Here is a 27,951-nt window from a genome sequence, read left to right on the forward strand (position 1 = left end):
TTTCCCATGTGTTCAAATAATGTGATAAAACTTTGTGCAACGTAGTATCTGCATGAGTCGTTTTGTTTGAATTTCACGCAAAGCTTCACGATGGCTATCTGCGCTAGCCGTCCCTAATTTAGCAGTGGAAGACTATAGAGAAGACAGCTCGTCATCACCACCCACCTTCAACTCTTGCGCTACCACTTTCACCGACGAATAGTGGGATTTATTGTAAATTATAACGTCCCCAAGGCTCAAAGGGCAAGCATGTTCAGCTCGACTTGTTTGGAATTTGTCGCAAAGCTACACGAGGGTTATCTGCGCTAGCCCTCCCTGATTTAGCAATGTAAGACGAGAGGGAAGGCAACTAGTCGTCATCACTCACCGTCAACTCTTGGGCTACTATATTACATGATAAAGATATAATACTTTACTGTTTTGGATAAAATTTCTTCCTCTTTTAACATCTTGAAAATTTATTTCAATTCTTATTTTATTTTTTTCTTACACTGAATGTCACGTGCACTTTTCAGGGTTATATTCCTTGTTAGAATGACCTCCTCTGAGGCACGTTTTAAAATTTCTCTTCCGTCCATCTGTTTTTACTACTTAACCTTTGTCTTTCAACAGCTCAACCAAGAAGAGAGCCCCAGGGAGAATATATGAAGTTCTTTTGAGTTGATTTGTTCAAAATTGAGAACTTTTTGGACGCAACTGATCTTTATTATCGAATATGTCCTTGACACTGAAAAACTAGGTTTTGAAAACTGGGTTCCAATACGTGAAAGTACACAAAAATCCGCTGAAAAAAAACAAACAGTTTTTATGTTAGATAAGGCGAATGACTATTATTATTATTATTTATTTAAGTCTCTCGATTCCATGAAGGAACATAAGGCGGCGTTATATCAAATTTCTTAACTCAATTCTTAAATATTTAAGATGTTGTTCATGCAGTTGTTAGAGCATAAATACTATATTACATTGTTTTGCGTCAAAACAATCCTAATATAATGTTTTTAAAAGCTTATTTCGCACAAGAAAAAGTGATAATATGTCAATTTAGTGTTGCAACACGATAGTAAATATATACAAAACAACAAATTCACAACTATTTATTCATTAATGTATTAAAACTACGGTTTCTATTCCTCAACTAGTATATATTGCGATGTTCTTGTACACAAAATTTGATGTTATAAACTCATGTATCATAACGTATTTGTTGCTTCAGTGTATTTGACTTGAAAGTTCCAGTTATCTACTATATACTTCTTTTTGTTTGTTTTCTCATTTCAAACTTACACTTAGAACTGTCTGTACTGTGCGACCTCAGGAATTGAACTATGAATGTTAAATGTCCTAAACTTGCCGCTGAATCACCGGATATTCTTATTTTAAATGTTTGATAATTTTACTAAGTGAAACACAAGTCATGAAATTTTATAAATGATTTTTTTTTTTGATGTAATTTACAAATAATTGCATAAATCACAAACAAAATTATAATATAAAACTGCTAATGAATGAATTAAGGATACCTTGAAAGTTTAATCAAGTGCTCACTTTAGGTTAGTTGGATAAAATAAGTTTTGTACGTTCTGTATAGTTACAGTTGAACATGTAATAGATTTACAATTATCGGTACTTATTTATTTAAAAAGATTACACGACTTTTATACTGATAAATAAAGGAGAGTGTGGGTAAAACCAATAGCATATTTATTATTTTCGATGCTATTTTAATACAGCTAAATAGACTAGATAATATGTCTAAAAACTGATATAGTAAAAGACAAAGAATTAATGAAACCATGGTATAGGTAATGTGGTGGATTGGTAAAAACGTACCTTGTCAGTAAGAGAGTGCTATGGAACCTGAGGACTGAAAAAGTAAAGGGGGGATAAAATCGCGAAATTCATTTATTTTATTTCTACAAAATAATTGTCCTTATAAACTGCTGGACTCACCGACTACTAAATAGTACCAAACGAATCATCCAGGTCCCGAGGTTTAAATCAAACACCTTGGGAAAATCAAAATCGATTTATCATGGATTCGGTTACAGTAACCTACAACCAGATTTCATTTTGTTAAGTTTGTTTCACTGACAGCAACCAATTTCCAAGAACTCGATTGCAAATGGTGAGAGATAGCTATAGAAGTAGGTTTAGGCACACACATCGCCTCTTACTATTATCATTGCCAGAACTTTCAAGAAACGGTTAGCTAAAGTCAGAGTGGCTGAAATACATTCAAGACCTGCCTGTTTCAATCTCGGTGTATGTTCTTCAAATGGAAAACAAGGGTTTTCATTTGTAATTACGAAAGAATCTTTTATCTCATACTTAACATATGGGTGGAGACTAAGGTGTAGAGAAAGCATTTTTTTTGTTTTTATGTTTTCAATGATGCAAGTTGACTTCGAAGCTTTGTGCAGTAAAACCTAAGTCACGAACGATATTAACCTATTTGTTAGGAAAAATCTGCACAAATTAAGCACAAAGATATATAATGAGCTATCTGTTTTCTATCCACCGAGGTTATTGAAACCCGCTTTCTAGCATTGTAAGTCTGCAGACATCTCGCTTTGTCACTAGGAGGCGTTAATTTATAAAGCACGTCATTCGTTCTTTAACATATTAGAAGCATAATTAACTTACTTAACGTACACGGGAATAATTAGTTTCTTTACAATATTTATTTTCCTATTTTGACAGTACTGCTGTGTTTCACTGACTTTATCGAAATTCTTGTATTTGTTTTGTTTTTTCACTTAGATTTTGTAAGTTTGAATCAAAACTTGTTTTTTTAAGTAAGGGAAAATTACTATATAAACTTTAAGACGTAAATCAGCGACTATTTTACTCTAAAATTGTTGTTTTTGTTGAGTACCCCTATACCTATCAATATTTAAAAGATCTTGCAAATGTTTTAATTCATATGTGTCATATTTCTACAAATATTTTATGAAATATCGGACATGACTAGCTATCACTAGTTTAAGAAAAGCTCATGTTAATTTTAATTTGTCTAAAGACTTATACCGCTAGAAACGGGTTTCGATAGCCGATTTGGGCAGAACACAATTAGCCCTTTGTGTGCTTTTGCGCTTAGTAACAAACAACAACATCTTTAATCTAGCTTATAAAGATTGTTTCAAAATATTAAGAAACCTTAAATGCTTTCATGAAATCAATAACTAATAACAGATCCGTGTTTGTCACATGTTTGCCTAGTATTTTCAGCTAAAACTCTTTTTTGCAGAATGGCCCGGCATGTCCAGGTGGGTTAAAGCGTTCGACACGTAATCTGAGGGTCGCGGGTTCGAATCCCCATCGTACTAAACATGCTCACTATTTCATACGTGGGAACGTTATAATGTGATGGTCAAAACCACTATTCGTTGGTAAAAGAGTAGCCCAAGAACTGGCGGTGGGTGGTGATGACTAGCTACTTTCTCTCTAGTCTTACACTGCTAAATTAGAGACGGCTAGTGCAGATTGCCCTCGTGTACCTTTGCGCGAAATTCAAAAGAAACAAGGCCCGGCATGGCCAAGAGTTTTAAGGCGTTCGACTTGCAATCCGAGAGTCGCGGGTTCGATTCTCGGTCGCACCAAACATGCTCGTCCTTTCAGCCGTAAACGCGTTATATATGAGCCCAAGAGTTGGCGGTGGTTGGTGATAACTTGCTGCCTTTCCTTTATTCTTTCACTGCTACATTAGTGGCGGTTAGCGCAGAGAGCCCTAGAGTATCCTTGCGCAAAATTCAAAACAAACTATGAACAAAATATTTTAGATATTAATAAATATAAGACTGAGTATCAAAGTCGTAAGTTTCACAACATCTTAATTCTTATGCGCTTTATTGCATTAGTAATTTCGTCAGTATTAACACATCACTTTAAGACAATGAATATTTCTACAGTGAATATTTCTCACGTATACTTTTTTTTTATAATTTCCAATTTTGGAACAGTAATTAGCACTGAGATCATGCGCAAAATTTCACCTTTTTGTAGTTCGAAAGGTTAAAGTATTATTTCATTGTTTTGCACTTCGTCTTTCTTGATCCTGCGTTTGGAGGACGCACGCACACACATGGGAAGTATTTTGGCTTGAATAAGTCAGATATGTTCCCGAATTAAATAAACCCTCTTTATCCCAATCTTTGTTTATAATATTTTAGAATTACTATATAAAATGTGATGGAGGAAACTTTCTTTCCTTTACATTCATTGAAATATCTGCTCCAATTTATCTTGATTCTACGCAGTCTACGTTCCTCCAGGTATACTGTGGCTTGAATAACTCTTCAGGGTAAATTCAATGTTTAGAGTTAAGACATATAAATTCAATGCCACACATTAGGAAGGATATTGGAAAAGAGCCCCAAGAAAATTCATTGTTTCTGATCGATCGCCGAAAATTCTACCCAGACAGTGTCCAAGATGTTATATTTCCAAATGCCGGTGAGTTTTTCTCATTGGTCATTTGCAAGAACAATATGTATTCTGAAGGTAGTTTAGATGCATTGAGAGAAATAAATTAACGTCCGATCCTAAAGAATTTAAAACATATGACATTTCACTCAAGAACAAAACACTAAAAAACATCTCTTCGTTGAAGTTAACATTCCAAATATATGTCTCAAAAAAAGTCAGTAAAACAACTTCACCATCTAGTCAGGATCTCATACTAATCTCACGATCTGGACACATACTATGAAAACGAAATACCACAATACTCAATAAACTACAAACCAGTAGGTTTACCCAATACAACAGACAAACCTCTCGAAAGAATCATCACCAAAGAACTAAGAAACGTTATTAAAAACAATGATTTACTTTCGCAACTACAAAATAGTTTATGGAAAATATCGACGCCTAACCTACCACCTAACCAGAAAATACTGATACCCAGCTGACCACCTAACGAAACAGTACTGACACACAACCAACCACCTAACTAGAAAATATTGACACACAACCGACCACCTAACCAGAGAATACTGACACCTAGCTGACCACCTAACCTGATCGTTTTTAGGTTAATTGTAGAAAGAAGATTTAATAAACTACAGCAAGTGTACAATACTTTGTATGAGAAAATGTAACTAAAATTATGAAAAATTCAAGTATTTACGTAAGCCAGTGTTAGAATTAAGTTTTGAGATCATATTTGAACAGATCTCGTATAGAGTGCGTTCTAAAAATACAGTTTTTATATTTTTCTGTTATCTCATAAAAGATATAAGATACATGTTTTTCTCATTATTCATGTCTGTAAGGTTTCAGAACCATCTTATTAGTATACAACACTACTGTTTCAGACCTTTATTATATACATTTAAAAGGCTCCTTAGTGGCACAGCTGTATATCTGTGGACATACGACAGTAGAAAGTGGGTTTTGATACTCAGGGTGGGCAGAACACAGGTAGCCCATTGTATACCTTTATGCTTAATTACAATTATAATTATTGTTAAGGCCTAAAGCTTGTTGCTTTGTCACCGGTAGTAACTGGATATATTTTTTTTTAGCTGTAAATTTTAGGACACACACAAAATACAAGCATTGAAAATCCATAACTGATTTTATTTCATTGCTGTATACGAAGAAATTACTTCTAAGTCTTACACAAAATTGTAATATGAAATCTAAGACTACCAATAAAAGAATTAAAGTTAGTCCAAGTGCTAAAAGAAGTTCAGCAGTTAGTTCAATAAGACAATATATTTGAGTTTTGTATAATTATGGGTTTAAGTGCCGTAATCTAACCAACCACGACGTCCAAAAATATTTTCTAGTTATATAGTTTTGTAGGTCTTTAACTACACGTTTATAAAAATTTTAGAACTTTGGTACTGATATGTATTTATAAGTTATATATTATTATGGGTTTAAGTGTTGTAATCTAACGAACCACGACGTCCAAAATTTATTGTCTAGTTATATAGTTTTGTGAGTGTTTAAATGCATATTTATAAAGATTGCAGAACTTTGGTACTGATATTTAAAATAAAGTGTGGTTAAAGATAGTAGCATTTCTGTTATTTGTGATGCTATGTTAATAGAGCTAATTAGACAATATGTCCAACTATGAAAATCGTCACATAAAATAAATGAACAAGACCCTAATTCAGCAGTGTAAGACTAGAGGTAAGGTAGCTAGTCATCACCACCCACTGCCAATTCTTGAACTATTCTTTTACCAACGAATTGTGAGATTGACCGTCACATTATAACACCATTTAACCAATATGTCTAACAGTAATTAATTTGTACAGAGAACGCGCTCTTTCAATACATGTTGATTACGTCGTTCACAGGTTGTTAACATATTGGTTTTAATGAAAACGGAGTTTAAAACGTTGACTTTTATCCATTGATAGCATATTAGCTGAAAACATGTTTTATTGAAAAAAAAATTCTTAAATCACAAAGTAATAAAATATGGACGAGAATTTCCAAAACACATTTAAAAGTCGCACAACGAAAAAAATTAATAGAAATATGCCTCAGTCAGAGATTGCACATTTTTCTGGTGCTTGATATTTTACTAAAAAAAGATTACCGAACATTATCTACTCACTGTTGCTAGATATAGTCCATTGCTTCAGATGGACATCAAGTCTGCAAAAAGAAGAATAACAGTGCCCTTTATTGGAGTTGCCTGGATCCATTCTCCTGACTTAGTTTTCAGCTAGGAGATAGTAAAAGATTTAAACGTTAAGGACACCTGTGTCACGACTTAAATATTCAACCCACTAGTAACTATAACTTTGAATTTCAGCGTTTAAAGCCCATAACCCAGTCTCTGATACAGCGGAGGGGCACAGCAGAGCAGAAGTAAGTGTGCTTGTTATAAGTGGCTATTACTGTCGGGTTTATTGTCTTTTTCCACTTTTGTGCCTGAAGATATCCTTACAGTGACTTTCCCTGGTGGATTAGCAAGGAAAAGTAATTAATTCTAAGCTTTTTGGGTAATATGTTTCAAGAAAAAGTACGTTGGATTTAAGTTATGTTTTAAAAAACGTTAATTATTTTTGTCTAACTGATTCTAAGGAATATTTAATATCATAGTTTGGATATTTTCAGTTGGGTCGTTTTGATACACTTTGAAAAGTTTAACTGGATGAAATTTCGATAAGTGTGGACCATTTCTTATAGAGTGACCTTAACCTGACCTGCATTTTAAATTAAGAATGTAATATTAAGTAAAACTACTTTGGTTTAACATGATTCATGAACTTCAATATAAAAGAAACAAAATCTATAAAATCATAATACAAATGTTTATTTTGTATAATTTTTCTCAATATCCTCACCTCCATTCCCCCAGAATCGTCTTAGAACAAGAACGTTATCGTTCCAAAATCTGTATGTTCTCCAAAACGAGCAACATTAGGATGTTTGATATCTCCCACAGGAGGATAATACAACATTCAGAAGGGTCCATTTTTATCTTCTTGGTATGTGTGACGCTTCAAGAAGAAATCTTTCTGTACACCTGTATTTAATGTGTAAGAAATGTCCAAATAGGGAACTATTAGTAATAAAATGTACTTAATTCTTTTGTTCTAATCTTTTAAAATATTTTGTTGCATATAATTATAATTACCGAAGAGAAAAAGAAAAAAAACTAGAATGTGGGCAAGTTTTAATAGAGTACGATGTCAAGTTGGATCCCCAGAAGAATGCTTTTAAAATGTACGTAACTCACCTAAAGCTATTGCCAGAACCTTCAGGAAACGGTTAGATAAAGTCAGAATCGCTGAAATACATTCAAGACATATCTATTTCAATCCAGATGTTGTTCTTTAGGTGGAAAATAAGAATTTTCATTTGTCACTGCAATAGCATCTTTGATTTCATGGTCGACATCTGGATGAAGGCTAAGTTGTACAGAAATTACACTAATCTACAAGAGTTTTCTTTGTTTTCATAAACACACAAGTTAAGTTATGGATTAACTTTGAATTAAGCTGAAAACTGGCTATAGGAATGGAAATAAATACACTTAAACATCTAAAAATGAGTTTTACTTGGATTACTGGAAATTATCTGTATTTAAGAGGAATCGTAATATTAGTAAGAAATGTGGATTTTAAAAGCAAGAAATTTGATAATATTCTTCTAGATATAAAAATATTAATCACACCAGACTTCTGTTCGAATATTACTAATAAATAGAAATTGTTATAATTCTGAGAAAGGCAAGAAATAGTCTATGGATTCAGATCGAGAGAATATTTTAAAATCAAAAACGAGAAATAATCTGAAACTATTTACGTCTTTCTATTGGAAAATCTCTATATCAAAACTGTTTGTTATTAAGCACAAAGCTACTCAAATAGTTAACTCTGCTGTAACGACATCAGCACGTATATCGAATCTCTGTTTTTAGCGTTTTAAATCCTCGGAATTACTGTTAAACCACTGGGTGTGAAGGGCAGGGTCACTCCAATTTTGTGGATATAAGTTAGTTTTGAGTGTGAGAAGTTTTGTATTCATATTCAAACATTCCATAGCTGTTATTAGAGAATCCTCTGAAAACAAACCCTATAAAATGATGTACAGACGATCTATATTTACTTGTTAAGTTAGTGACGTACGGAATATCTATGTTTACCTGTAAAGTAAGTGGCGATAGATTATCTATTTTTACCTGTAAAGTTAGTGATGTACAGATGATTTGTGTTTATCTATTAATATAGTGACATAAGATAATCTACGTCTACCTGTAAAGTTAGTGCCGTACAAATAATCTACGTTTACCTCTAAAGTTGGTGACGTACAGATGATCTATGTTTACTTATGAAGTTAGTGGCGTACAGATTATCTATGTTTACTTATGAAGTTAGTGGCGTACAGATGATCTATGTTTACTTATGAAGTTAGTGGCGTGCAGATAATCTACGTTTACCTCTAAAATTGGTGACGTACCGATGATCGATGTTTTTTTTATGAAATTAGTGACGTACAGATTATCCATGTTTATCTACGAAGTTAGTGACGTAAGATGAGCTTTGTTTATATATAAAGTAAGTGAGGTACAGATGATCTGTGTTTACCTATAAAGTTAGTGACGTACAGATGATCTATGTTTATATAATTTAGATTTATTCAACAATATATCTCTTGTAAGTATTATTCTTTGCACACAGACATTAAGATAATGATATAATAATAATGAATTGAGAAGAAAATGGTATAAAGTGGTAAACAGGTAGAAAGGGTTAAATGCCAACAAGCTACATGTTAAATATCTATTTATTTACATGAAAATGATTCGTCAAGACTGGGGACCTAAAGATGAACCTTCTATTGTATAAGAACCTCATGCGCAACTTATAACAGTTTCGTAATGGTATTAATATAAAATAAATCTGTATTTCTTATCTCACGCGCAGAACACGATACATATTATCTATCAGGCTGTTCTTATTGTTTTATTCCCATCTGCACATTATTTACCGCGTTGAATTTAACCTCGAATTTTAGTAGTACCTTGTAGTAAATTTTTAATGTTTTATTTTGTAATGGGGTTAATAGAGAAAATGTAATTTTTTGTTTCACGCTGAAAAAAAATGACGAGGCAGAGTTAATTATTAGAACAGTTTGTGGTTGATGGCACTTCAGTTGTGTGAAAACGACCAATTTTTTTCTACAAAAATGAGAAGAGAATTATTCCAAAGGACCGAAATAGACGTATAGAGGTTAGAGTGTGAAACAAGTGCATGTTGTACCTTTGTGTTGACGTAAAGCTAAAATTACCTGCTGAATTTCTGTTATTTTTAAGACTTAAAACTTCGAGAGTATAAAGTATTATCTATTGTTGTTGGTTTCTTTTGCACCTCCCACCACAGTGGCACATCGGTATGCGTGCGAATTTACACCGCTAGAAACCGGATTTCGATATTCGTGGTAGGCATAGCACAGATGACCCATTGGGTAGCTTTGGGCTTAATTTCAACATAAATTTTCTTTCTCAACGGATCTTTGAGTATTGTCAAATTAAATACGTTACGCTGATGTTATGTTAGTATTTCCTTGTTAAGCAGAGAGCTACACAATATGCTGTTCGAGTTGTGACCACCTGAGGTATAAAATTCGATTTTTAGCGTTATAAGCTTTGAGGCTTATCGTTGATTCCTTGGGAGAGGAAGTAGGTTGCTAACATTCTTATAATCTTAAGTCGTTTTTTTTATAAATGTGAACACATATCAGCACAAATGGCCTTAAACTGACTCTTGCAACCAAATCCCAATTTCCGTACACTAACAGCATGGCTAGGACGCTCGATTTGTGATTTGCGGGTCGCGGGATCGAACCCTGACACCAGATATGTTTTCTTTACAATCGTAGGGTCATTATAATACATTTTAACTCGAACTCTAAAACGAACCAATATCAAGTACCAGAAAAATTTCACCTCTTTTTACACCTATATATATGTTTTAACTCATTGTTCGCATATTAATTTCTTCTAATAATCAAGCCTACGAAACTATTTCCCATCACAAATGTAGACTAATCTTGTCATTATTTAGTGAACTTACTGTTCATTCTCTCCATTAACATAACCGTCTATAATAACAGGGAAATTTCTGTTTTACTTCTTTTGGCAACTTAAGAAACTCCTTGAATTTCTTATGTATATCGGATATCTTTGAAAACACAAATCAACCAATGTCAGTTTTGTGTTAAGCACACAATAAAAGTGGAGGTCTAAACTTTCACACACGCAAACATCAAAATATTATTAAACCTATACAAATCGATAAAACGCAATGAGCCAATTGAGTACACACTTTGCATTAGGGTGCGTTGTGACAGATACATCTAACCAAATACCTAAAATGCCAGTTAAAGTTATCTGAATCTATCGTAAATATTAAAATACAACATTAAAGTAAACATTTATTTCATCTTCTATTTTAGTGCAGTTGTTCGGTGCATCAGAGACTGTTACATTAGAACATGAAAACATTGATAAGAAATTATTTGGATAGTCACACAACCTCGACACCTCCAAACAATATATTTCTAACCAAACCATTCTTACAATTGTTATGGTGTGAATATTTAAGCTTAACAAGCATAATTGTATTTAGTTATGTTTGTGATAAGCTGTTATTATATAGGTTTCTTACGTTTTAACTGTATTGTATTTCTATTTGGTATTTTTAGGATTTTCCAATAAAAGGAAAAGTGTAAGGTATTCCAACAGCACTAAGTATGTCATTAAATACAGAATATTACGGACACAATAGTTTGAAATTCTGTTACATACAATTTTTGAAAACTTCTAAAGGACAGAATATCGAATTGTTTTCTGAAACCTATAGTAAGCCTAATACTAATATGTTACGTCAAATACAATTAATCAAAACACACACACACACTTCAAATGAGAAATTTCCTGATGTCCATTAACACTTGTCACAATTACAAAGTAAATGATATCTCCCCTTTAATTATTGAGATTAAATATTTTTATGTTTTATTTCACAAACATTCGAGAAATATTTATTGAAATACTAAAAATGAGCTATAATATACAAGTACTGTAAGAAATAATAAAAGTTATTAAAAGTTCGTCCCATGTCAATGTGTGCTTCTACGTTATTAACATGCCCAAAATCTAAACCATGTTCATTTACTAGCTTTACTGCAGAAAATTATGCTAATATTGCGAATGGAAGGATAGGGTTACAGAACACGCCAGTTTGGAAGGAAATAGTAGATAAGTTATTTTTAATTATTCTATTGTATTGAAGTCTTTAGTTTAGCAATAATTGTGGAGTGGACAAATTGAACGTTTTTTCTGTCAGGTACAAAGAGTGCCCGTATTTGATGTAAAATGTTTGTATCTTAATTATTTTTCTCGAATTAAGGTGGACTCCAAGTTCAAATCATGTCCCTGAACATGTTGATTTTTATTATGTCACCATCAACCAATATAAACCATAGGAAAAAACGAATTGGTAAATTCTAGGGCTAACACCAAAGTACGTCTGCTACCAAATGCATTACCTCAATTCCTGAAGTTGTTAAACATGAACTTCTCATAGTGACAGTCTAGATTATTTGAAAGACTTAAACGAGCAATTATTAACACAGAAAAGCAGGTGTTTCTTGATAGGATATGTCACACATGATCATTTAAATCAAATATATATGTAAAAAAAAGAGTATTTATAATTGATACTGAAAAGAGGAAACTGTGATAGCTACAGCGAATATTAATATAACAAAGATACAATGCCTTAAGGACGTGTGTTCAACCAAAACAAATCAAAGGAACCACAAAGAACTAACCAAACATCAAAACTATAGAAACTAGCTGAAAGTATGGGGCGAAGTTTACCGCGAATACACCATTTGTTCCAAATTGGTTAAGAAATTCATTATTTGGACGTAGTTATCCCCAAGTTTACTCGCTTATTGCTGAAAAAAATCTTTGTTATGTAAGTTGACACTTGTTCTACATCTATAATCGTTTGCCCCGGTTTGTTAATGAAAGATTGGAAATTGCGTCTTCAGATGAAGCGAGAACAGGAATTAATGCAAACAAAGGATGGACATTTCGTCTAATAATTTGTTGTCTTATATTCACTGACTAAATTATTTAAATTTTTTTCACATCAAAAACAATATCGAAACTTTGTTAATAATAATAATAATAAACACTATTTTAAAGTTTATTCGATTGGACAAAAAGTGTTTTACGGTGAGAAAAATATTTTACAACATACCAGATTTTCAGGAATCCCGTAGTTTTTAATGTATAAAAAACCATATTCAAACACAGCCCGATGAACTTCTGATGCAACTCTTCATCATCAAAATACATCATTACTTGGTTCTCCTTGAACCTGCACGCCTGAAAGTGTAAACATTGATTTGCTAAATTAAAATGATGGAAAAAATCGTTAACTTCAAAGGCCATAAAATATACTGAGTTTCATAGTTTTTGTAACTAAGGGTACAGCGGTAAGTCTACTGATTTGCAACGCTAAAATTAGGGGTTCGATTCCCTTCTATGGACTCAGCATGTAGTCTAATGTGACTTTGGTATACGAAAGTACACAATTTCGACAAAGGACGTCGAAATCACTTAGTAATGACGAACAACAGAGAATGAATAATTGAAAGAGCGTTATACGCATTTCTTAGAAAAACTCTCTCCCAGACCCGTAACTAATAATATAATTTATTGTGAATGTAATATGACACATTCGTTAATATTAGAAGATAATTACAAATAAATCGTTCACTTCCTGATTTCTTGAACATCAATAATAGGAATTTTTTCCATGGTTAACAAACACGTTTTTCCAATTCGAACCTTTTGCTAATCTCTAGACTGTGTTACAATCGGGTTGTTTAGTGGCCAGTATTACAGTATTAAGGCTGTATATCAATTTAATCTCTAAATAGTCGATTGTAACTGCCTTAAATAGGTGATTGACTTATCTCTAGTAACAGTCTCTCAAGTTAGAGGGCAGTAAAATGTTTAATTTCGTCGCATTCCTCGTGATTTGATTTCCTTCCAAATGATACGATATGTATCAATTCTAGATCATATCGCACAAGAGCACTGTCGTAATTGGTCAATCCAAAGATCAGAGTTATTGTATTGCTGTGACGAGAATAACAGTGCAAATAAGACTTATTCATCTAAAAGTTTGTAAAAGTTGTTGGTTTAATTTACAAAATAAATAGAATCCACAGTATTTTGTTGATACGATCAGCTGTTATAGCAATATTTAATATGTATAGTGGTATTCAAACGGTTTATCTCAAGCAACAATTTAGTTTGTGTTTAGATTTTATGGAGACGTCAAAATAAAACGGGTAGAAGACGTAAATTCCACAGTTATAAAGCAGCAAAGTTAATATATGGGATTGTTTAGACACATCTAAATGGGTTTATATAAATCATGCTAAATATTAACTTTTTTTAACATGTTTACTTGGATATAAATCTTTATATGTATATATTTCAACTTTCGTAACAAAATTATATATTTGGTGTATTGTTTTAAACTAGAGTGACTAAAGATTAGTGTAAAAGCTGCTAAAATATCGAAATTAAACATATAAATAATTTGATATTTCGAAGATGATGGCTCTTCGAAAGGTTCTCAAAAGTTTATTCACAATACTTGGAGTCATGGTTGTACACATAATGGTTAACTATACAGGGAAGAGTGAGTCAGAGGAACTCATTGATAAGTTCAAAGGGTTGATAAAATGATTTAAAGAAAATGGCCAAAAAAATAACTGTGAATATGAAATTTTGAATAGATCACTAGGGCTAAATCTAGGCTTAAATTAAAATGTAAGGATGTGTAGGTTAGAAAGCTGGACTTGTGGTATTAGTACAGTAGGGGACCCGGCATGGCCAATTGGGTTAAGGCGTTGGCTTTGTAATAAGAAGAGTGCGGGTTCGAATTCCCGTTGCACTAAACATTTTCGCTCTTTAAGCCGTCAATCCCACTATTCGTTGGTAAAAGAGTAGCCCAAGAGTTGGCAGTGGGTGGTGATGGCTAGCTGTCTTCCCTCTGGTCTTACACTGCAAAAGTAGGGACGGTTAGCGTAGATAGCCCTCGTGTAGCTTTGCGCGAAATTTGAACAACAAACAAACGAAGTTTAGTAGAGTCCGCTTGTGGCACAGCAGTATGTCCGAGGACTTATAACGCTAAAATCTCGGTTTCGATACCTCTGGTGGGTAGAGTACAGTTTAGATAGTAGAGTGGCTTGATGGATGAAAACAGAGGGTTGTTATAAATGGTGTTTACTCAAACTAAATTAATATCAAAAGTGGTGTATCTCAGGGGTCAGTGTTGGGATCACTGTTGTTTTTTATTTAAACCAGTAAAATAAATGAAGGAATGGCAAATAAATTACTTGAATTTATTATGATGTTAACTTCTTTCGTGTTGCTGGCTGTGAAGAGGATTCTGCTCATCTACAAAAGGATTTAGATCATTTAGTGAGTTTTAGAAATAAATGATATATGGGTTTTAATAATGATAAATGCAAAATGTTCTATGTGGATTTTAATACTTTAATTATAAGTATAATTTGGATGGAAATAACCTTAACAGTGTTATAAAAAAAAGGGTCTGTGTACTATGGTTCATCAGTCTTTTCTAAGCAATGTGCTGTTGCTCGTGGAAGGATAAATATGATTTTAGGTTGTATATAAAGCAATGTTGAATACAAGTCTAAACAAGTTATAATTTTATTATAAAGATGATTTATTAGGTCACATTTGAAGTATTGCCTTCAGTCTTAGGCTCATTACCTTAGGAAAGACATTGAATTGCTGGAAATGGTTCAGAAGAGGGTTAATAAAATGGTACTTGGAATGAAGGGGTTGGCATGTGAGTAGAGGTTAGTTTGTTTTGGATTTCACGCAAAGCTACACGAGGGCTATCGGCGCTAGCCGTCCCGTATTTAGTTTTGTAAATGTAGAGGGAAGGCAGCTAGTCATACCGCCCACCGCCAACTCTTGGGCTACTCTTTTATAAATGAATAGTGGGATTGATAGTCATATTATAACGCACCAACGACTGAAAGAGCGAGAATGTTTTGTGTGACGAGGATTCGAACCCGCGACCATCGAATTACTTGTCATGTGCTTTATCCACCCTGCCATGCCGGATTCGAGTAGAGGTTAAAATTAGGGTTGGAGAGGATCTGAATGAAATGTTTAAGATTGGAACTGATGATGTTGATGAATCAAATTTTTCGTACCTAACATCGATAATTATAGAACTAGGTGATACAAATATAGATTTAGACAAAGTAGACCTTGTCTTAGCTGAAGACAGTTTTATTTTTCTAACAGGGTGGTTGCCTTGTGGAATGGGTTAAATTAAAATATTTTGAAAACAGTAAATTTGAGTGAGTTAAAAAAAATCTTGATAAATATATATATTATAATGGCCAACTTTTTTTTTTCAATTTAATAGGTTAAGTTTGGCTCTGAAAATGAAACAACAGAAATATACCAATAGCTTACTTCATGTCCCTAAAGATTACGTTAAAAAACATTTTGTAAATATTGTTTACTGTGCAATGTCATTTACGTTTTCACATGCGAAGACATGCGTAAAAGGCCACGTAGTAATTAATATTATATCGGCATGGTATCTAAAATTACTTTTCATCTTTTGTTGTGGTGATAATTAAAATAAAAAAAGAAGAAATAACATGGTGAGGTTATACGGGTAGTGAAATCAATATAACGTGAGAATCAATACAAGTCGAAAGCTCTGAACTTTTCGAAACCATGAGAAAAAAATGATCGACTTTGCTTCTCGTTTGAGGTGCGTCTACTTCTGTGTAAGTTGATATGGTTGTGGTTTTATTTACTGACACTGGTGTAGCATATCAGTGAAACGAATCCAATCTATTGACGTATTCGTACACCGTACCACTTCAACGGAACAGTAGTTCATGTATCATGGGTCAAGCTATAAACAATTTAGTTGTTTTTCTTTTAGACCTTAATACCAGATTTTAGTTGAAAGCCCTAACAACCACATCAGCCGCAATAATAACCATTCAATAGACGAGAGCAGAGGAAGAAACTATACTTTACTTAAAAATCTTTTTAGATCTAATAACGGCTGTTAAAAACTGTGAAAGAGAAAGACATACAATGGAACCTTTAATGGTAATAATAATAAATAAATAATAAGAAAAAAACATTACATTTTATACTGATTCTTCTTGACTTTATCCGCGTAAATATAAGGCTTATATTTCTATTTCCGTTTTTTTTTTCAACAAACATATTCAAAGATGTGACGTGCTTATGAAATCTCTACGGTATCGACATGAAGCCCCTAGCGGCACAACAGTAAGTTGTAGGATTAATAACGCTAAAAACCGCGTTTCGATGCTCGTGGTGAGGACAGCAGAGACAGTCAATTATGTAGCTTGCGCTACCTGAAAACAGACAAAATATCCACATGAAGCGAAACAGCGGTAAGTCTATTGACTTATAATGCTAGAAACCAGGTTTCAATATTTGCGATGGAAAATAACAACAAAAGATATTCAACTTTGTAGTTTTGTGTTTAACCACAAGCATACAAACACAAAAAATTATGCACATTAGAAACACGATAGGTTAGTTTCAATTTGACTCTCAATTCACTAATCGCAGTCCTCCCCTTCCCCCCCCCAGTAGCAAGTACTGTAAATATTGGTTTAGGCAGTAAGTACCACACAGGTAGACAGATGGACAACGTTTATCAATACAGATAGCAACATCAAGTTTCTTTCTTACCTCCTTCTATATTTGCAGATAAAATAAATATTATGAGATTTGTTTTTGTACAGTTTTTATCAACGTAGAATTCAGGTAAGCTCAGATATTTTGTTCTGTTCAGCGTCAAAATACTTTCCAATTGTTAAAGAATCACCTTATCTTCATATATTTCACAAAAGGTGGGCTCTGCATATCGTATCATGTGAAGTCATTTTGCTCTTCCATATTTGACAGCAGCAATACAACAAAGAAAAGCTCAATGGATGAAAATTCTTTCTGTTTTAAGTTTTTTTTTTTAAATAAAATATTATTTCAAGCCCGTGAAACCTTTTCCCGACGGAAGTGAGAATGAATTTTTAAAAGTTGCTTCATATTTCTGTTATGAATGTTTTTTGTTTTAAATTCGCGGAAAGCTACACGAGCGTTATCTGTGCTAGTCATCACTAATTTATCAGTGTAGGACTAGAGGGAAGGCAGCTAGTCATCACCACCGATCGCCAACTCTTTGGCTACTCTTTTAACAATGAATAGTGGGATTGACCTACTTCTTGCATAATTTTCTCGTTTCGAGATTGTTGTCACTGGTGTACTGTCATCTGGTATTGTAGGTTAAGCCAAAAATTTTGCCGAGGTAGCAGTCTGTAAAAGTATTCCGTTCATGTATAACTCAGTTGAATCTCTTTTTTTAGTTTACTTAATCTTCTGAATAGTATTACTTGGTATTTTGGTATGTTTATTGTTTTCTATGTTTTTGACAGTATTCCTCTAAGTTGTTTAGGACTGGTTGAAGGTTTGTTGCTGCTAATGAACGAGTGTAGGAGCTTTTCCAGACCGCTACATCGTAAGCATATTATGACGCAAAATCTATGTTTAGGTCCGATAGTGGCAAATTACCCACGTACGTGATAAATAAGTTTGGGCTAACTACCGTGATTACGAGAAAACCCACTTGTAGAGAAAATTATATATTTAGAAACAACTGGTATGAGTAGAGAAAGCACTAGTAGAGAAGCGAACAATGTTTCGACCTTCTTCGGTCATCGTCAGGTTCACAAAGAATGAAAGGGTTACTAACCGGTAGCTGACCACATGTTTGAAGGCGGTTGTGTAATTTTGTGTAGGAATGTAAAGGGCGTGCTTATTTGTTAGATATATTTATTAATATATAAATGTGTTCCTACCCTTTTTGTTTTTCACATCTTATTTCATATGCTTTCCACTCGTCACATTTTGATAACCAGAAGGATTTAGCAAAAACAACTTCATCAAATAGATCATCAACATTGATTGCAGCATTTCCAAGTGTTTCACTAATTTTTCAGCTGCTGCTTCTATATCAGGGCTACACGAAACGCTTTTTTATCTAAACAAAGTATTCCCCACCACCAAAACAGCTCAATATAAGACAGGCAGCAATCATAAAAACTGGTAAATTCCTTCCTAATCATCAGTGATGACGATAAAATCTACTTGTAGAGAAAAATATATATTTAAAAACGGAAGGTATGAGTAGAAAAGGCACTAATAGAGGAACAAACAACGTTTCAACCTTCTTTGGTCATCGTCAGGTTCACAAAGAAACAACGGGTTACTTATCAGTAGCTGACCACATGTTTGACGGCGATTGTGTAATTGAGTGTAGGAATGTAGAGGGCGTGCTTAGATGTTTGATTATATTTATTAATATAGGTATAAAGGTGTTCCTTTGTATTGGTTTATTTTGGGCTTGAGTTCTTGTATAAGTAAGACTTATTTAATTTTGTGTTTGTTTATGTTTGTTTCTTTATGTAGTATTTGAGTGTTGTCTATGGTTATGTTGTGTTTATTTGATTTGCAGTGTTCGAAAACGTAGGAAAATGACTTTTTGTGTTCTTTGAATCTGGTTTCCATTTTTCTACTTGTATCTCCAATATAAAAGTCGTGGCAGTTATCACATTGTATTTTATATATAATGTTGGTGTTGTGTTTGTCATTGTAGTTTTTACATAGTATAGACCTAAGTTTTCAGTGATGTCGAGAAAACCCACTTGTAGAGAAAATATTTATGTAAAAACGGCTCGTTTGGGTTGAACCTGACGATGACCGAAGAAGGTCGAAACATTGTTCGCTCTTCTACCAAAAAATTTCTCAACCCAAACGAGCCGTTTTTACATAAATAGACCTAAGTTTTGTGCGAAGTTCTTGAATAAATTTAGTATTAACTGGAATGTCATATTTTGGTACTAGTTTTTGGCAAATGTTGGTTATTTTCAGCTGATGTCGGTAATATATGGTATGCAGTCGTATATGGTTTCGTGATTTTTTTAAATCGTTGGGTATATTTACTTTTGTTAGTTGATTTTGCTTTCTGTCTAGGTGTGTGCGTATAATGTTTTCTACGGTTTGTGGAGGAAACTTATTGATGTTGATAAAGTATTGTTTTATTTTGTCTAATTCGTCGTTAATTTTATCTGGTGAGCACAGTTTTACAGCTGTATTTATTTGGTTTCTTAGTATGTTGAGTATTGGTTTTGTTTCATGTGCTGAGTCCGAAGGAATGTAGAGACCAGTTTGGGTGATTGTTCGGTGGATTTTTGTTTTAAATTGTGTATCGATTTTTGTAATTTTGAGGTTAAGAAATGATATTTGATCACTTTCTTTCTATTCACATGTGAAGTTAGTGTTGGGGTGTATAGAGTTGATGTGATTGAAAAAATTAAATGTGTGTTCTCTAGATGTGAATTCCGCTATCGTGTCCTCTACATATCAAGTAAACACCACAACAATTTACAGCAGAGTACAAGTGGTCAACTAAAGTCCTCAATAATTTAGATCAGCATATAAGTGTTCAAGTAAAGTCCAAAACAATTTTAATCAACATACCAGTGTTCAAAAAGAGACAACACCAATTTCCAGAAGCATTTTGCTCTTAAACTAGAGACACAACAATTTACAGCAGTGTACTAGTGTTAAAATAAAGACCACACAACATACAACAACATATCAGTGTTCAAGTATCTTCCACAACAATTTAAAGCAGCATACAAGTGTTCAAGTAAAGACACAACAATTTACAACAGTGTACTAGAGATCAAGTAAAGTCCACAACACCTTAAAGCACTGTAGAGAAGTTCAAGGTAGAGTGAACAAAAATTTAGAGCAGGGTACAAGTATTCAAGTAAAGTCCTCAACACTTGACAGCAGCGTATAAGTGTTCAAATGAAGTCCACAAAAGTTATAACAGCATACTAGAGTTGAAATAAAGACCTCCAGAATTTACAGAACATTACTAATCTTCAAGTGAAGACTACAACAACATTCAGCTGTGTATAAGTGTTCAAGTAATGTCCAAAAATATTTTCAGCAGCATTGTAATATTTAAGTAAAGACATAACAATTTACAGCAGTGTACTAGTGTTATGTAAAGACCAGAATAATTTACAGGAGTGTACACGTTTTTAAGTAAAGACTACAAGAAGTTACAGCAACGTACAAGTGTTCAAGTAAAGTCCACAACAATTTAGAGAAGCATACAAGTGTTCAAGTAAAGACTTAACAATTTACAGCAGTGTACAAGTAGTCAAGCAATGTCCCAAATAAATCACATTTCACAAGTATTCAAGTAAAGATTACAACAGTTTATAGCAGCATACAAATTCAAGTAAATTCCTCAACAATTTACAGCTTTATACAAGTCTTCAAGTTATGACCACAGCAATTTAGAGAGGTATACAAGTGTTCAAGTCCACAACAAATTATAGTAGCATCCAAGCGTTCAAGTGAAGTTTACAACAATTTAACAGTTAACTTTCTTTATTTAGTCTTTCCATGACTACAACAAGGACCCACACCACACACAGCCAACTCTTGGGCTACTCTTTTATCAACAAATAGTGTAACTTACCACAGTGATATAACTATTGCCCTCGGTGGACTCAGCAAATAGTCCGATGTGGCTTTGCAATAAGAAAATACACACACATACACATAATGATATAATGCATCTTTAGCGAAAAAGATTCGAACACATGATCCTCAGCTTAGGAGTTATGTATTCTAACCACAAACTAAATCTCCTTTTTTTCAAAAATGTTATGTGCTTATATAATATCGAAAGTTAACTAAAGCTTGAGTCGTTTGGTTTGAATTTCGCGCGAAGCTTCACGATGTTTATCTGCGATAGCCGTCCCTAATTTAGCAGTGGAAGACTATGGGGAATGCAACTAGTCATCACCACCTCCCGCGCACTCTTGGGCTACTATATTACCATGTTAAAGATATAATACTTTACTGTTTGTGTAAAATTTCTTTCTCTTTTTTCCTCTTGAAAATTTATTTCAATTGGTATTTTACTTACGCTGAATGTCATCTGCACATTTCAGGGTTATATTCCTTGGTAGAATGACCTCTTTTGTGCTACGTTTTAAAATTTCTCTTCCCTCTATCTGTTTCTACTACTTAACCTTTGTATTTCAACAGCTCAATCAAGAAGAGAGCCATAGGGAGAATATATGAAGTTCTTTCGAGTTGATTTGTCCAAAATTGAGGACTTTTATGACACAACTGATCTTCATTATTAAATATGTTCTTGACACTGAAAAACTGGGTTTTGAAAATTGGGTTGCAATACGTAAATGTATATAAAAACCGCGAAAAAAAACAGTTTTTATGTGAGATAAGGTGAATGATGAAAAGAACAAATTAATAACATAGTACTGTTCTCTATGATTTCGTTCAAAGTTTTTATCAGTTAAGAGGAATATAGAAATTCTATATTTTGTTTTTCTTAATCTCTATTTATTAAATACATTTAAAAGTGATAACCCATCAAATTATTTGGATTTCCTGCTATGCATAAAAGAACTGACCCCGTCATACCAAGCATGCAGGTTCTTTCATAAGTGGAGGCATTATTAGTGAGTGTTAATCCGAATATTTGTTGATAAAAGTACAGGCCAAGAGTGGTTGGTGATGAATAGCTGTCTTCCCTCTATTCTTTCACTGCCAAGTTAAAAACAGATAGCACAAATATTCCTCGTGTAGGAAAACATTTTTGCATTGTATCAAATTTCTTAATATAATTCAATTGATAAATGTTTAAGATGTTGTTTCCGGAGTGGATAGAGCAGGAACACCATATTACATTGTCTTGCGTCAAAACAGTCCAAATATAATGTTTTTAAAAGCTTATTTCGCACAAGAAAAAGTGATAATATGTCACCTCTGTGTTGCAACACGATAGTAAATATGTACAAAACAATAAATTCACAACTATTCATTTATTAATGTATTAAAACTACAGTTTCTTCTTCTTAACTGGTATATATTGTGATGTTCTTGTACACAAAATTTGATGTTATAAACTCATGTATCATAACATATTTGTTGCTTCAGTGTATTTGACTTGAAAGTTCCAGTTATCTACTATATACTTCTTTTTCTGTGTTTTCTCATTTCAAACTTACACTTAGAACTGTCTGTACTGTGCGACCTCAGGAATTGAACTATGAATGTTAAATGTCCTAAACTTGCCGCTGAATCACCGGATATTCTTATTTTAAATGTTTGATAATTTTACTAAGTGAAACACAAGTCATGAAATTTTATAAATGATTTTTTTCATTGATGTAATTTACAAATAATTGCATAAATCACAAACAAAATTATAATATAAAACTGCTAATGAATGAATTAAGGATACCTCGAAAGTTTAATCAAGTGCTAACTTTTGGTTAGTTGGATAAAATAAGGTTTGTACGTTCCGTATAGTGATATTTGTACATGTAATAGTCTTACTATTATCGCTATTTATTTATTTTAAAAGATTACACAACTTTTATACTGATAAATAAAGGAGAGTTTGGGTAAAACCAATAGAATATTTATTATTTTCGATGCTATTTTAATACAGCTAATTAGACCAGCTAACATGTCTAAAAACTGATATAGTAAGAGACAAAGAATTAATGAAACCATGGCATAGGTAATGTGGTGGATTGGTAAAAACGTACCTTGTCAGTAAGAGAGTGCTATGGAACCTGAGGACTGAAAAAGTAAAGGGGGGATAAAATCGCGAAATTCATTTATTTTATAGTAACCTACAACCAGATTTCATTTTGTTAAGTTTGTTTCACTGACAGCAACCAACTTCCAAAAACACGACTTCATGTGGTGAAAGATAGCTATAGATGTGGGTTTAGGCACCCACATCCTCTCTTACTATTATCATTTATCTTATTTTTACACAAATAGAGCTTGAATCTGATAGACTGTGTATCCGTACTGTTATGTTGACCCAAAATCATTAGATACATGTCTTAATAAGACGTTTTCCCTTTTCTATAAGGTGGTTTGTATTCCAGTTTTACTTGTTTGCCTTTTATAAGCCAAGCTGTCTGATTATGGCCTTATTTTCTGAATAGTTGTGTATGTTTACATTCATAAAAAATAACATTAAAGATGCAAAAGAAAACAACAACAAGCAAATTGGGCCCGGCATGGTATAGCGCGTTAAGGCGTGCAATTCGTAATCTGTGGGTCGCGGGTTCGCGCCCGAGTCGCGCCAAACATGCTCGCCCTCCCAGCCGTGGGGCGTTATAATGTGACGGTCATATCCCACTATTCGTTGGTAAAAGAGTAGCCCAAGAGTTGGCGGTGGGTGATGATGACTAGCTGCCTTCCCTCTAGTCTTACACTACTAAATTAGGGACGGCTAGCACAGATAGCCCTCGAGTAGCTTTGTACGAAATTCCAAAACAAACAAACAGGCAAATTAGAAATTATATATCTGATTATTTAATTAAGTAGGATGAAATTTGTGGTTGTCACAAAAGAAACTATACTTTCAAGTAAATAGCTTAATACTTCATTATACCATAAAATCTTTTATGAATATAATATGAAAAAATTGGAGTCGTTGGGCTCGTGTTCTGGAGTAGCTCCACTGTGACGCCATCGTCGGGAGCATAAACTTACCGAACATAAACTATAAACATTATCTACTCACTGTTGATGGATATGATCGATTACTCCAGACGGACAGCAAGTCTGGAACAAGAGCCAGACTTTGTTGGAGTGGCCTGGATTCATTCTCGTGACTTAGTCTTCAGCTATAAGATATTACATTGTCAAACGTCCAGAGTAAGTATATCACAATAGCACTGTTAAACCGATTCTTAGAGTACTTAAATATTCAACTCACGAGTAACTATTACTGTGAATAACATATATATATAACACAGGTCTAGAATCGTGGCTAGAAATATGGTTTTCTTCGTTTTAAATTAAAAATGCCAAATGCGCAATGCAAACACCGAGGTTGAAGGTCCGAATTCCAACGTCAGTAGTTTACATGCCTGTCGTTAATCTAACCAGAGACACAACAGAAGAGAATAAGTAAGTGTTTGTTATGTCTCATCTTTAGGCCAATAGATAATCTTACAAGGACTTCGCCCGATGGGGTCTACAAAACAAAATAATGAACACTAAGCCTCTTAAAGTAACTGTTTGTTTATAAGTTGACCAACAGTGCGATGACAAATTGGATTCACAGATCCAGATCTGAGAAGAACGTTTTTAAAATAATTTAAAATGTACAAAGAACAAAAACATCAACAAACTTAATGGATGTTTCTCAAAGATCAGAAACTGAATTAGTTAACTCACCTAATGCTATTGCCAGAACTTTCAAGAAACGGTTAGCTAAAGTCAGAGTGGCTGAAATACATTCAAGATCTGCCTGTTTCAATCTCGGTGTATGTTCTTCAAATGGAAAACAAGAGTTTTCATTTGTAATTACGAAAGAATCTTTTATCTCATACTTGACACCTGGATGGAGACAAAGGTGTAGAGAAAGCTTTTTTTTTTTATGTTTTCAATGATGCAAGTTGACTTCGAAGATTTGTGCAGTAAAACCTAAGTCACGAACTATCTTAACCTTGTTGTTAGGAAAAATGTGCAAAAATAAGCACAAAGATATAAAATAAGCTATCTCTTTTCTATCCACCAAGGTTGATGAAACCCGCTTTGTAGCTTCTCGAGGGCTACGCCTCGAACGCCTTAACACGCTTGGCCATAGAGGGCATAGTTTCTTTTAAATTTCGCGCAAAGGTACACAAGGGTTATCTGCACTAGCCGTCTCTAATTTAGCAGTGTAAGACTAGAGAAAAGGCAGCTAGTCATCACCACCTACCGCCAACTCTTGGGCTACTCTTTTACCAACGAATAGTGGGATTGAGCGTCACATTAAAACTCCTTCACGGTTGGGAGGGGAGCATGTTTGGCGCGACCGGGATTCGAAACTGCGACCCTCCGATTACGAGGATAAATTCGACTATATTTCTGTTTCACATCTTTTGGCAACTTGAGAGAAATCTGAATTTATGATGTATATCAGATATCTTGAAAAAACACAAATTAGTGAATATTAATTCCGTCATACAAAAAAATTGGTAGTTTTTTTTTAATTTAGCGTAGGCTTACTTTAATGTCAACAATACATTGGTTATTTAATTCTCAATGTTTTTCAGTAGAGTGTCACATGTTTCACTCATACTATGTCTATTTTGTTCATAGCTGGCGACGCGTTTCGCTCGATGCAGAATACAGCAGAAAAAAAACAAAAACAACCGACTGAATAAAGAAAGTTGTGTTAAAAATAAACTAAGCCTAAAATTAATATCTATTTTACAAGAAAACAGATCTTCTGTCTATTACTCCTTTTTTCTATAAATTGTCCAGTCATCTCGTTTACAAAATTTAGATCGAAGTAACTTCTATTAGTTATACAGAGAAAAATTTTCTCACTACTGCGATATCTAACACGCGATTCTCACATAACACGCATCTCGAAAACAAAACAAAACAAACATAAAAAAACCAGTCTGCAATTCTACTGCACTACAAGACTTGCACAAGAAATTCACAAATTCTACAAGATATGATATGTGAAAATAAAGCACAAACTTGGTTGTAGATAAGGAAACAAACCCATAAAAACCATTTCTGTTAAGACATACGAAATGGTTACGTTTGAAGAAGTTATTCTACCAATAAAAAAGGTAGTTAGGGATAACCCATAAGGTAAAATAAAAGTCGATGTAAGCACTGAGGCCCGTTTATGTTATAATGTAGCACACTTTGTAATTTTTGCGCCCACTGATCATGTGTAATCATGTGTTTTTTCCTGCTTACTAACAATATCAAAATGTTGCGAAATTCGCAGTCATAAATTATAAAAAATTATAGCGTATTTCACCAGAAACAAAACTGAATCCTTCCAACTGTTTTTAAAGGTTAAGCCTAACTCTCATTTCACGTGAAAAAGAGCTTCTTCAAGAGTTGTTAAAAAAGTAACCTCCCTTCTATTCAATTTACGTCTAACTTCTTACTACATTCCGCCTAGTAATGTAGCATAGGATGTTTTGAAAGTTATTCCAAGACGTCAGATCATATTAATATTTCTCCGCATATTGAAAGAAATTGTCTTCGAAATGCTTATAATAAGCAATAGGTGTATAGACCGTCATGATGTTCCCTGCTGGAATAATAAGTATTCAGATTTCCAACGCTAAAATCACGGGTTCTATTCCATTCGTTGGACAAGGCAGATAAGTGGGATCGTACCGAACACAATATTACAAATGTGGTCTAAGCAGTGGTCTACAATAAAACTATAATTTCTTTAGGCCTGTATTCAATATTTTTGTTGATACGACCTAAGTCTCTATTTGCCCTACTACTAACAGCACCACCCTGTTTGGATGGCTTAAGAAAATGATAAAGCACTACACTAAAATTCCTTTCTTTGTTAACACTGTTAAGGTTATTACAATCCAATTTATAATTCAAATTATTATAACCTACACATATTATCTTGCATTTATTATAATTAAACCCATCTGTCATGTATTTGCACAACTCACTAAATGATCTACATTATTTTGTAAAGCAGCACCATCTTCTTCACAGCCAGCAACACCAAAGACCTTAACATCATAACAAATTTAAGTAATTTATTGACTATTCTTTTATCTAAATCATTAATGTAGATCAAAAAGAGCAAATGTCCTTTGACTTGAGACATTAATCTAACATAACTGAATTCCATTTGTAACTTATCTCACAAGCCAACAGAGATCACTTTTTTTTTTCTTTTTACAAGGACGTAGAAAACTGATATACTGTTAAGCTCTACTGGAAACAAAGTATCTATCGATAATAACTCATTGCGTTAGGTTTCTTGGATAAAGTAACTGATGTTTGCTAATAAAAAGCAACAGCCAAAGGTGGCTGTGGAAATAAGTGAATAAAAAAATCTCTTTGAAATATTTCACGTTCAGTCACTTATACAAAAAGCGTTGTAGAACTGCAAAAATGATTATTTAACATACCAGATTTTCAGGAATTCCGTGGTTTTTAATGTATAAAAAAACACATTCATATAAAGAGAGATGAGCCTCCGATGCAACTTTTCGAAATGCACCAATACTTGGTTCTCCTGTACTCGCACATCTGAAAGTGTAAACGTTGGTTTATTAAATTAAAATGACGTTAAAGTCATTCACTCCAACTACTACACAATACACTGATTTCCTATTAAAGTTAATAAAAGGTTAAACGTTGCCGTTATATATATATATACGCTTATAAGTTATTTCGACAAGAATTAGCATGATGTAACATGAAAA

At 33.4% G+C, this 27,951-nt stretch overlaps 1 protein-coding gene and 1 long non-coding RNA gene across 5 annotated transcripts in view; both read right to left on the reverse strand.

The window, feature by feature from the left end:
- Positions 1-27,951, reverse strand: part of LOC143243888 (putative iron/ascorbate oxidoreductase DDB_G0283291) — a 238,734-nt gene that overhangs the window by 18,812 nt on the left and 191,971 nt on the right. The window lies entirely within an intron of this gene.
- On the reverse strand, positions 634-27,771 carry LOC143243892 (uncharacterized). The gene is made up of 6 exons (XR_013024800.1): positions 27,655-27,771; positions 24,270-24,372; positions 7,712-7,883; positions 7,317-7,498; positions 6,581-6,691; positions 634-784 (listed from the first exon to the last, which is right to left on the reverse strand). It is a non-coding gene; the product is annotated as an uncharacterized LOC143243892 (long non-coding RNA).

The sequence above is a fragment of the Tachypleus tridentatus genome, chromosome 2, assembly GCF_004210375.1.
Source record: "Tachypleus tridentatus isolate NWPU-2018 chromosome 2, ASM421037v1, whole genome shotgun sequence".
Taxonomy (NCBI): domain Eukaryota; kingdom Metazoa; phylum Arthropoda; class Merostomata; order Xiphosura; family Limulidae; genus Tachypleus; species Tachypleus tridentatus.